Below are 13,124 nucleotides of genomic sequence, written 5' to 3'. Positions count from 1 at the left end.
CCATAAGTGACTCTTAATCTCACAAAACAAACTGAGGGTTGCTGGGGGGAGGGGGTTTGGGAGAAGGGGTTGGGATTATGGACATTGGGGAGGGCATGTGATTTGGTGAGTGCTGTGAAGTGTGTAAACCTGGTGATTCACAGACCTGTACCCCTGGGGATAAAAATATATGTTTATAAAAAATAAAAAATAAAAATAAAATAAAATTAAAAAAAAAATCTTTAAAAAAATAAAAAATAAAAATGTAATTAGATAGTACTATAAAAAAAAAAAAAAAAAAAAAAAAAAAGAATGCCTGATACTCATGCTGGGTCTCAGCCTGCCACGCAGGGCACAGCTGGGCTGTTTGGAGCTGCGCTGAGCCCTCAGAGCTGGAGAAAATTCCATGGACCCCTGAAGTCACTCCCAGGTTATGTGAATGCCTGGACACAAACCCAGAGGGTAACGTACTGTCTGACACCTAAATTCAACTCAGCGCACCAGGGCACCTGCCTCAGCACTGGCATATCAGGTCTGCCATGCCCCTAGGCCTTAACCCTACCCCTAATTTGGGTTTTCAGGCTTCCATCCCAAGAGGCCTGACCCCAAGCCCCCAAGATTAAAGACCCCTGGTGACACCCCAGGACTCTGCCCACCATGCAGGAGGAAACCATGCTGTTTGGAGCTGTGCCAAATCCTCAGAGCGGGAGAAACCTGCATGCCCCACCTGAGGCCATCCCCACCTTCTGCACACCATTGGCAACAAATGCAGGGGCTGACACTCAGCCTGTCACCCAGGAGGAAACCGTGCCAATTGAAGCTGAGTAGAACCCTCAGAGTGGGAGAAACTGCATGTCCCCCTGAGCACACCCTCCTCCGCTGTGGTCAGCGGTCCCCTGACTACAAACCTGGACCCTGTCATGCCACCGGACCCCTGCCCTCAATTCAGCCCACTGGGATCCCTCCTCAGTGCCATCAAATTAGGTCTTCCATGCTCCTGGCCCTAAACTTAACGCTAGGTTGGGTTTTCAGTCTTCCTCCCCAGAGGCTGGGCCCCCATTTCCTCCATATTTGGACCCGTGATCCCCAAACCAGGACTCCGTCTGCCACCCAGGAGGAAACTGTTCTGTTTGGAGCTGCACAGAACCCTCAGAATGGGAGAAACCTGAACAGCCCATGAAGCAACCTCCACCATCGGCCACCCCTCAGGCACAAACCCAGAGTGTAATGTACCACTTGACCATGACCCTCAACTCATTGCCAAGGCTTCCCGCCTAAGCACCAGCAGATCAGGCCAGCCATGCCCCTGTGCTCTATCCCTAGCCCTAGGCTATACTTTCAGTCTTCTGTCCTCTGAGGATCCACACCAAAGCCCCACTGATGGGTTACACCTGAACTATACCAGAATATTTCGTGGCCCCGTGGGACTATCCCACTCTCAGCAACCCCCTATTCACTACCTGGATCCTAACACTCACACTGACCTACGTCCTCAACTCTGCTCCCCAGGTCGCTCCTCTCAGGGTGGCAGATTGAGCCTGACATGTCCTGAGCATTCCATTCCTAGGGGCCTGGCCCCCTGCCCCAGGCACTGGGGTCACCTTAGCCATACAACAGGACTCAGCCTAAAACACAGGAGGATAGTGTGCCATGTAGACCTCTAGAAATATTCAAAGCAGGAGAAAATGCCTGCCCATCTGAGCCCATCCCAGCAAAACACCACTTTCAGTGGCCTCTAGGCCACAAACCCTGTGCCTGACCTGAACGGGAACACTCATCTTTCATTTCTTAATTCCACACACACTGCCAGCTCTTTGGCCCTGCAATGCCCCTTGACCCTAACTCTATCCCTATGTTGGGCTCTCAGGTAATTGTCCCTTAAGGGAGGGCTCCAAAGCCCCAGGATTTGGGGATGGCTGAGCAATACCAGAGGACTCAGCCTCCCACCCAGAAGGAAATATTTCCATAATGGACTCCAAGAAGTATAGAGGTCAGTAGAAATATGAAGGCCCATCTCTTTCCATCCCACTGAACTCCCACTTTCAATGGCTCATGGATTGAAACCCTGAGCCGCACACTCACCTTAACCCATGCCCTCAACTCAGCCCTCCAGGACACTCACCACATGATTGGCAGTTCGGACCTTCCATGGTCCTATGTCCTAACCATAACCCTATTTGGAGTTCTGAGAGCACCACCTGTAGAGGCCCGGCTCCCAAGCACCGGGTATTGGGAACACTTGAACAACACCAGAGGATCAGCCTGCCACACAAAAGGAAATTCCCTTTTTTACTCCAGACTGGATTCAGAGCATGAGAAATCTGAATGCAAACCTGAGACAATGTCAGTGAACCTACACTTTCATCCACACTCTGAACACAATCCCTGAGCTTCACATACACCCTAAAACTCCATTTTAACTCTGACCTTGTGAAGATCTCCACAGTTCTGGATGACTGTATCTTCCAGGCTTCAGGGCCTTAACCCAATGTAAGGTCTAGATATGGGTGAAAATATGAACAGACATTTCTCCAATGACGACACACATGTGACCAACAGATATATGCATAAATGTTCCACATCACATGGATTCTGGGAAACGCAAATCTAAACCACATTAAGGTGTCCTATCACACAAGGAAGAACGTCTAAAATTAACAAGACATGAAACCACAAGTGTTGGTGATGATACAGAAAATGGGGAAGCTTCCTACACTCCTGGTGGGAATGCATACTGTTACATCCGCTCTGGAAAACAGTACAGGGTTTCTTCAAGAAGTTAAAAGTAAAGTTACCGTAAAACACAGCAATTGCACCACAGGGGTTTTACTACAAAAATAGAGATGTAATGAAAAGAACTGCCATCTGCACCCCAGTGTTCATTGCAACAATATCCACTATACCTAAACTTTGGAAAGAACCCAGATACCTATGGACAGAGGAATGGATAAAGAACCTGTGGTTCATATGTTCAATGGAATATTACTCAGCCATCAGAAAGGATGAGTATTTATCATCACATCAATGTGATGGGTCTGGAAGATATTATGCTGAGTAAAATATGGCAATGAAGGAAACACAACTATCATATGGTTTCACTCATATGTCAAATATCAGAAATAGGGCAGAGAATCATAGAAAAAGGAAAGGGAAACAGAATGAGAAGTCATCAGAGATGGGAAAAAAACATAGTAGTAACTAACTGTAGTAACAAACTGAGGGTTGCTGGATGGGGGCAGGGGGTACCTGGGTGATGGGCACTAAGGTGGGCACATGATGCAATGAGCACTTGGTGTTATACACATCTGATATATTATTTAACACTACATCTGAAACTAATGATGTATGATAAGTTGGCTAATTGAATTTAAATTTTTTAAAAAATGAAAGAACTCAAAGAAACTAACTTAAAAATTTCTATGGAATCACAAAAGATACTGAAGAACCAACACAATGTTATGATGGAAAACAAAGCTTGAGGCGTCACAATTCCATATTTCAAATTATAGTACAAAGCTTCAGTCATCCTAACAGTATGGGACTGGTGCAGAAATATACACAGTGACCAAGGGAACAGAATAGAAGCTCAGTCATAAACCCACAATCACGTGCCCAAGTAGTCTTCTGCAAAACAGGCAAAAGTATTAAAAGGGAAAAGAACAGGCTCTACAACAAATGGTTTTGGGAAAACTGGACCGCTATGCACAAAAGAATGAAATTAATCTGCTTTATTACACCAGATGGACAAATTAACTCAAAACAGTTTCAATACTTCAATGTGAGACCTGAAATCATAAAAATCCTACAAGAGGGCACAGAAAGCAACTTCTCTGCCATGAACCATACATTTTCTAGACATGCCTCCTAAGGAAAAGGAAGCAAAAGCAAAAATAAACTACTGGAACTACATCAATATGAAAGCTTACCACACAGCAGAAGAACAATGAAAATGTAATAAATAGAAGACAGCCTACTTAATGGGAGAAGATATTTGCGAATACCATATGCAATAATGGGGTAGTGTCAAAATATGTAGAACTGATACAACGCAACGCCCAAAATACAAATAATCCAGTTAAAAAAATAGAAGACATGAATAGACATTTCTCCAAAGAAGAAATACAGATGTCAACAGTCACATGAAAATATGTTCACCATCATCCATCAACAGGAAAATCCAAATGAAAAGTTCCATGAGATACTACTTCATACTATCAGAATGGCTGACAGCACCAGCAGAAGAAAACAGATGTTGGGAAGATGTGGATAAAAGGGGACCCTCTTACATTGTTGGTGAGAATGCAAGCTGCTGCAACCACTTTAGAAAACAGTATGACTGTTCCTCAAAACGTTAAATATAGAACTTCATTGTAATCCAGCAATCACGCTACCGGGTGTTTACCCGAAGAATATGAGAACAATAACTCAAAAGGATACATGAGCCCCTATATTTCTTGCAACATTATTTACAATATTACAATATGGAAGCAATCCAAGTATTTCTTGATAATTTGATTAATGAGATGATATATGTATACACACACACACACACACACACACACACATAGTGGGAAATTACTCAGCCATAAAACGAATGAGATCTTGCCATTTGCAGACGCATGGATGGAGCTAGAGATACTGTCCTAAGTGAAACCCATCAGTTGGAGCAAGATAAATGCCTTTCAATGTCACTCTTACATGGAATTTAAGAAACGAAAATACATAAATAAAGGAGAAAGAAGATACAAAGCAAAATACCGACTCTGTGGTTACCAGAGTGGAAGTGGATGGAGGGATGAGTGAAATGGATGACGGGGACTAAGAGTACACTTTTCTTGATATCCGTTGAGTAATACATAGAATCATCGAATCTCTACATTGTACTCCTGAAACTAATATACCACTGTATGTTAACTCTACCTGAATTAAAATAAACAATAAAAAAGTTTTTTTTTTTTCTTTCAGTAAACTATTTGGATGTAAACTTTTGCTATGCAATGTTCATAAGACTTACTTGTGAGAGTATTTACTGTACAATAATTATTCACTCTATGCTTGGAATTCAAATTTCACTGAATTCTTATACTTCTCCTGTTAATGGTAGCCCACAGGAGCCACGGTCCCTTTCCATCCAGGGTCAGCACCTATGCTTTCAAGAGTGTAAGTAGAGACGGATGTCACTTCACTGTCCAGAAAGCTATTATTGTTTCTGTTTTCGTGTGAGATTGTCATAGAGTATGGGACAGCTTCCAGAGCAGATTTGATATGCACCCTGGATCTCTAATTCAGTGGTCATTACCTGGTTCTGTTGGCTGATAAGTTCCTGTTGATGGGCTTGCTTCCAAGCACATACCTGAAAGACAAATGTGGGTGGGCTGGGTGTGGGACAGGAGGAAGACCAAGTACAGTCAAGGGTTGGATCCCTCCCCTGATCTAGGAATGGCCATGGGAGTGGGTATGGGAGGCAGAAGCGACAGGAAACCACTAAGGTCACCAGCTGAAAGCAGGGAGCCTGGGTCATGGGATCTTGAGATATAGGGCTTGAAGTCTGTTCTGAGCTACCTCTGTGTGGGAAGGGAAGAAGGAAAAAGAAGGAGAAATTGTCTGCACCTGGCCCATGCCAGCTTCCCACCACTACTAATATACATCAGTCTACGCAGCTGACCCAACCTGCTGCTAAGAATCATGGTCACAGACCCTGGTCTATTTTTATGGAAATGGAGTGCTCCCCGGGCACACTGCCCCTCTGGTGGTGGTCCAGTGCAACCCTTGTGCTTGACCAGATACTGCTGTCTACCTGTATCCACACAACTCAACAGACAGGAGGGTGTCCCTGAGTTCCACAGGACCTTATGAGACAGATTAACAGACCCCACTACCCCATCCACCACCAACACCCAGTGGGTCACTCAGGACCTCGGCTATTGTCATGGAGCTCACCATGATGTGTTTCTATCACTTTCAAAGACAGTTCTGTTCCCGTAAAATACCATACATCCTGGTTGCTGACCTGGGGCCATGCCATGAACCCACATGGCACCTTTCTGTTAGAGAAGGTCAACCCTGCACCTCATAGAAAATGTTCCTAATTGGGGCGTCTGTGTGGCTCAGTGGGTTAAACCTCTGCCTTCCGCTCAGGTCATGATCTCAGTAGCCTGGGATCGATCCCCGCATTGGGCTCTCTGCTCAGCAGGGGGCCTGCTTCCCCTTCTCTCTCTACCTGCCTCTCTGCCTACTTGTGATCTCTCTCTCTGTCAAAAAAAATGCAGGAAATCTTAAAAAAAAAGAAAAGAAAATGTTTCTAATGAAGTGCAAATCCATCAGGAATACGGTGTAAACAGTGGTACACTGCCTTCATGGTAGTCAGTAATTCTAACAAGGGTTGACCACTCCCCACCATCTCGCAAAACTTCTGTAAGATTTTATAGGCGAGATAAACATGCCAGGCAAAGTGGGTGAAAGGCAAGATTTATTAAAGGCACTCTCCTGCGAAGTTTCAGGGCTCAAGAGAAGGGGAGCCAGGAAAGTTGCTCTGGGAGGAGGTGGGCACCCTCAGGAGAGGTTCCTTGACTCCGGAAATGGAGAGGGGGAAGTCACACTGGGAGGGAGTTGGTGGGAGTCTTTCATCTGTTTCCTGCATAAGTATCAGGTTACCTATGGAGATGTGACCTGCGCATACATCCTTTTGGTGGGCGAGTCAAGGGTGAAGGAAAAGGGGGGCCTGGAAGATGGCGGGACCCGGCAGCAGTCATTTCCATTGTTCCTCCTGCACTCCAGGAGCCTGCCAACCCAACATTCCGACCTTTTTGGTGTAATGGGGGCAGCGACTCAGATCTGGCTACCTCCTGCTGGTAAAGGGGCGTCATCATAGGGTCCTTTGTATGTGGATAGGCAGGTATAGGGATCCAGGAGGAGTTGGTTGACAGTGACCCTGGAAACCTCATGTATGCGTTCCTGAATGAAGCAAAGAACACAGGGGGTGATAAGTCCTAATAGGCAGAAGAGAATAATGGGACTTAGGATTGAAAGGAGCCAGGTCGTTAAGGGGGAGAGCCACCATTGAGAGTGTTTTATTACAGGGTGATGCTGGCCACCAAGGGAGTCGCAGATTTTTGTCAGGGCACTGATATTGGTTTCAACTACACTGGATTCGTTGATATAATAGCAGCATTCTTCATTGAGGAATAAACAGGTTCCTCCCTTGTCTGCAGTGAGCAGGTCCAGGGCTCGCTGGTTCTGTAGGGCTACCTGGGCCACTGAAGTAATCTGTCATTGTAGAGATGCCAAGGACTCAGCTGAGACTTCCATGGATGTTCAGAGTTGTTCACATAAATCTCGGGTAGCACCTATGGAGTGAGCTATGGCCCCGGTGCCCAGCCAGGTGGCCACTAGGGAAGACACCAAGGAGACCCCAATAACAAGAGGAAGAAACACAGCACTTTTTTGTCACAGGAGGTGGGTGGAGAGGACGGCCATTTCCGCTTGGGCTGGCACCCTCCAGACTGGAAATCTGTGGTGACGAGCTGACTACACCGTGTGGTGCCCAAGTTTCCACTAGGAAGAAGTACCACCTGAATTCAGGGTCACCTGAGGGACAGCTATGGGGGGGTGTAGAAGGAGGAGGGTGAGAAGAAGTGGTGCGGGAAATCTGCAACCACGTGGGCCCCAGGGTTTGGGAAGTACAGCCATCCTATTGTGGGCCTGGTTTTAGAGAGGAGATGTGTACCCATGGGTGGTGTCCTAGGAATTTTGCCCCTGTGGGAGTTGTAAGAATAACAGTATGGGGGCCAGTCCACCTGGGCTGTAAGGACTTTGGGTGAAGTTCTCCTAGGAGAACTTGGTCCCCAGCATTTAGGGCCTGGGGGAAGTCTCCACTCGGGCTGTCAGGGGCGAGGATGGTTGAACCTGCATGAGCCCTTAGGAGGGCTCGTAAGAGGGTCTGATAGGGCTTATAGGATAGGAGGGGTGGAGCAGAGGCAGGCAGGTTGTGATTGAGTAGAAAGGGCCTGCTGTACAGGAGCTCAAAGGGACTGAGACCTGATGGGTGGCTAGGGGAGGCCCTAAGGCGGGTGAGTGCTAGTGAAAAAAGGGTTGGCAAAAACAGTCAGGTTTCAAGAGTGCGTTTGGTGAGTTGTTCCTTGAGGAGGCCATTGGCCCTCTTGACCTTACCCGAAGATTGGGGGTGGTAGGGGATATGGAGTTTCCAGGTGATGTTGAGGCTCTCAGAGATCTGTTGTGTGATGCTGGAGATGAAGGCCGGTCCGTTGTCAGATTATAGGGTTCAAGGGAGTCCAAACCTCGGAATGATGTGCTTAATGAGAACAGCGGCAACCACCTCTGCTGTTTCCATAGTGGTGGGGAATGCCTCGATCCAGCCTGTGAAGGTGTCCACAAGAGTTAGTAGATATCTAAAGGTTTTGTGTCAAGGCATGTGATTGAAGTCAAGTTGCCAGTCCTCGCCTGGCTGATGCCCTTGGAGCTGGTGGGTGGGTCCTGGTCTGAGGAGGCCGCCCTGGGCATTGACCGCAGGACAGGTTCTGCAGGCCTTGTGTCCCTCCTTAATAGTCTTTTGGAGGAGGGGGTGGTGAAAGAGAGGTTGGAGAAATTGGTATAGGGCCTTTGGACCGATGTGGAGAGACTAGTGGATGTCAGTAAAGAGGGTGTGGATTAGGCTGTTTGGGGGGGAAATTTTGTCCTGGACAAAATACCATCCATTGTCATCCAACCTGCCACCTAATGTTTTAGGGGCCCGAGTCTCCTCATCAGTGTACAGGGACTGTGAGGAGTGTTGAGAAACAGGAGAGGGGCTAGAGAGGTGTTTAAGGCCATCTGTCAGGCAACAGAGTCAGCCTTGTTGTTCCCCAAAGAGATGGGGTCTTTGGAGTCCTGACGGCCATGGCATTGGACAATAGCCACCTCAGTAGGGTCCTTGAGAGCCTCAAGGAGTTTGGCAATAAGAGGCCCTTTGACTATGGGGGTTCCCTTGGAGTGAGAAATCCCTTTTCTCGCCATAGGACAGAGTGAGTGTGGGTAATAAGGAGAGCATATTTGGAGTCAGTATAAAGAGTGACCCGTTGACCCTCAGATAAGTGAAGGGCCTTGGTAAGAGCCAGGAGTTCTGCCTTTTGAGAAGCAGTCCCAATGGGAAGGGGGGTTGCTTATATGACTGCATCCAGGGTGACCACTGCATAGGTCACACATCGCCGTCCCTATGGAGCTATGAGGGAGCTCACATCCATGAACAGAGTGCGATCGGGTTCAGTCAGTGGCTGGTCCCAAAGTCCTGGATGGGAGGGAGAGATTTCTCCAAGGTGTTGAGCACAGGAGTGGGGAGGAGTGGGGGTAGATGAAGGTGTCAGCAAGAGAGTGGTGGGATTTAGGCGAAGGGAGACAGAATGTGACCTGGGGGTTTTCTATGAACAGCAGGTGGTAGACTTGGAGATGGGAAGGAGTGAGCTGTGCCAATTATTTGTGGCTGACTAAGTCAATCAATCTATGGGGGGAGAAGACCATGATGGGCTGTCCTAAGGTAAGTTTGAAGGCCTCCTTTGTCAGAGAAGTGGCTGCCGCTAGGGCCTTGAGGCAGGGCTGCCATCCCTGGACAGTGACATCTAGTTCCTTGGTGAGTTAATGCGAATAAGGAGACCCTGCTGCCAAAGGCGGTCACTGATGAACTTGAGTCCTCACTGGTGGGTTGCTACTACAGGTCTGGAAATGTCCCATATCTGTGGGTCTACAGAGGGGAGAAAGTCTGGGATAGAGGACGAGTCATAGGGAAGTAGAGGAAGGATGAGGTGAACAGAAGTCAAGGGAGAGGGAGAGAGACCAATGGTGGCCTGAAGTTTGTGGAGGATGTCCCTGCCTAGTAAGGGAACAGGGCAGTAAGGGATAATGAGGAAGAAGTGTGAGATGGGGAACCCATACAGGCTGGAGGTAAGGGGTTGGTTGGCCTTTGGAGTGGAGGAAGTACCATCAATTCCCATAACTGCAACTGAGGAGGGATGAGTAGGAGCTGAGTACAATGGCAGGACAGCATGTGCCGTGTCCTATAGAAAGGAAAGGGACTTACCCACTACCTGGAGCATGACCCTGGGCTCGGCATGGGTGAGAGGGGTGTCCAAGACTGGGCTCCATCAGTCATCCTATAGGAGAAGTTGGAAGACAGAACTTACCGTCTCAGGGTCTCCCCCACGTGGAGTCGCCAGGAATACCCTGAGGCTGGGGCAGTCCAATTTCCAGTGGCCCATCATGCGGCATTGAGGGCACGGCCTAGTAGGCGTTTTTGGATTGGGGCATTGACCGGCCCAGTATCCCTTGGCTCCACACGTGAAACAGGCCCCCGGAGGGACGCAGATAGGTGCTCCCTTCTGTTGACCCCCAGAACCTGCCGGCCTTAGGGCTGCTACCAGGGCTTGGGTCTGCAGTTGGACCTTTGGTTAGAGTCTGGCTTGGTGCTTAAGTTCTGCCTCCTCTTGGGATTTAAAGACTTTAAATGCCATTTTCACCAGATCAAAAATGGGAGTTTGAGGTTCCTCCTCCACTTTCTTTAATTTTTGCCGAATGTCGGCGGCTGACTGAGAAATAAAGTGAGTAGCTAAAACAGTCGCCCCTGCTGGAGAGGCCAGGTCTAGGCAAGTGTATTGAGTCAGCGCCTCAGTAAGTTGGTTAAGAAACATGGCCGGGTTTTCATTGGGTTCCTGAATGATTTCCCTTCACAAACCTTCTACAACTTTCCTTTGCATTCAGGTTTTGTCTCAAAAAGCCATCTCACTTATGACAAAATTATCTCCTTTCACTTTCAATAAAATATACTCCCATTCCTTAAATCTTTCTCATATATGTTCTACTTTCCTACATACAGAGTTGCTTCCTTTATTTAGCAGAATTTTGTACTCTTAGAAACACATTTAGTTATTAACCTCTAGTCAGTTATTAATCATGAATGGCTATAACAGAATTCTTTAGATGCCAATTTATGAATCAGTTAAGCACAAACCATGCTTACTAACAGATTTAAATATTCTTATTTTCTTTGCAGTAAGAAGTCAAAAGCAAAATGCTATGTTCAGTAATAAATGACTTGGCATTTTATCCCTTTGGAAAAGACCTAAATGTCCAACAGATTTACTCCCATTTGTCATTCAAGCAAAACTTAAAACTTTCAGGTTACCAAAGACTTTGAATGCTATCTCAGAAATTACCCATTAAAACTTTGAGACAGACAATTAACCATCCATTTAGTCATTTCTTTGCTATCAGATTTTAACAAATAACAAGAGCTTCAGTAAACTGATTAAAGTTTCATATTTACTGTGGATAAATTTGTCAGGAGTTCGGATAGGAGTGGGGAGAGGGACGGGTAAACAAGGGCGCTGGTTAAGAAATCCTGAACTTAAGGGACCTTGGCCCATCTGCCTTGGTGTCTATTGAGGTTATTTAGGTCCATGAAAATCTGATAATTAAACGTAACTTCTGGAGACCATTGGGATTGACTGTCTAATCAGTATTGTGGCCAAGCTACAGTATAGTAACGTCATTTTTGCAGGTCCTGGTCCAGTTCCAGGGTTTTAAGATTGTCCAACAGGCCTAAAACACCCCCGGGATGTTTTAGGGTTGAATTTGGATTGGGAGGTCCCCAAGACTCCTTGACAGACAACCCGAGGGCAAGAGGAAGGCATCCCCTCATCCTCCACTGGGTTGCAGAAAAACTGTGTCAAATACCATAGAGGTTAGGATGTCTCCCAGCTTCTCAGATTCACGGAGGTCACCTGGTGACCTGCAGGGTCCGCCCTGACGCGGGCACGATTAGGGCAGGGCTTTCCAGACAGAGGCACGGAATCCGGGGAAACCCACCATGGCTTCAGAAGTGGTGTTGGGAAAGGCAGGTCCAGGTCTGGCTAGGGAGAGGAGAGAGCCTCCTCACCAGGGTGGGAGGCTCTCAAAACCCTCCCGGGTTTGGGGCACCAAATGTAAGGTTTTATAGACGAGATAAACACACCAGGTGAAGTGGGTGCAAGGCAAGATTTATTAAAGGCACTCTCCTGCAAAGTTTCAGGGCTCAAGAGAAGGGGAACCAGGAAAGTTGCTCCGGGAGGAGGTGGGTACCCTCTGTCAAGGTTCCTTGACTCCGGAAAGAGAGTAGGGGAAGTCACACTGGGAGGGAGTTGGCAGGGGTCTTTCATCTGTTTCCCGCATATGTATCAGGTTACCTATGGGGACATGACCTGGGCATACATCCTTTGGCGGGAGAGTCAAGGGTGAAGGAAAGTGGGGGTGGAGGCTGGAAGACAGCGGGACTGGCGGTGGTCATTTCCATTGTTCCTCCTGCACTCCTGGAACTTGCCAACCCAACACCTTCCACTGTATGGAGCTCATTCTCTGCCCTCAGAAAAAAAAGCCCAGTAAACAAAATTTTATCCTGAATGTTCCCCTCACCTGCTGATTCAAATATTGTCCAACCACAATGATATGAAACTAGAAACCAATCACAAGAAGTAAATGTGAGAGTCAAAAATATGTAGAGATTTAACAACATGGTAATAAACTACCAACAGTCAAAGAAGAAATCAAGAAATTTTAAAAGTACCTCGAGACAAAAAGAAAAACCTACAAAAATGTAAGGGATACAGCAAAATTAGTTCTAAGGGGGAAGTTCATAGAAATTCAGGTCCCCGTCAGTCCACAAGAAAGCTCTCCTATAAATATGATAATTTTACATGATAAAGAAGTATTAAAAAAAAAAAAAAAAAACAAGCAAATCCCCAAATCAGTAGGAATAAGGAAATAACAAAACGGAATGTGAAAATGAATAATGATGACTAAAAAGACAAAAGATTAATGAAAATAAGAACTGCCTTTGTTGGAAAGATAAACAAATCTAAGAAACCCTTAGCTAGACTCACCAAGAAGGAGAGAGGTCTCAAATACAATCAGGAAAGAAAGATGGTTAATACCTGTCTCACACCAAAATCCTAGAGAACACAGGTATCAACCTCTTCGATTTCCAACACAGCAATTTCTTTCAAGACAAGTCTCTAAAGATAAGGGAAACAGAAGCAAAAATAAACTTTCAGTACTTCATCAAGATGAAAAGCTTGGAAACAATCAGCAAAACTAAAGGGCAACCTGTAAAATGGGAGTAGATA

Source organism: Mustela lutreola, chromosome 5 (genome assembly GCF_030435805.1).
Source record: "Mustela lutreola isolate mMusLut2 chromosome 5, mMusLut2.pri, whole genome shotgun sequence".
NCBI lineage: Eukaryota > Metazoa > Chordata > Mammalia > Carnivora > Mustelidae > Mustela > Mustela lutreola.
This window is presented reverse-complemented; position numbering follows the sequence as displayed.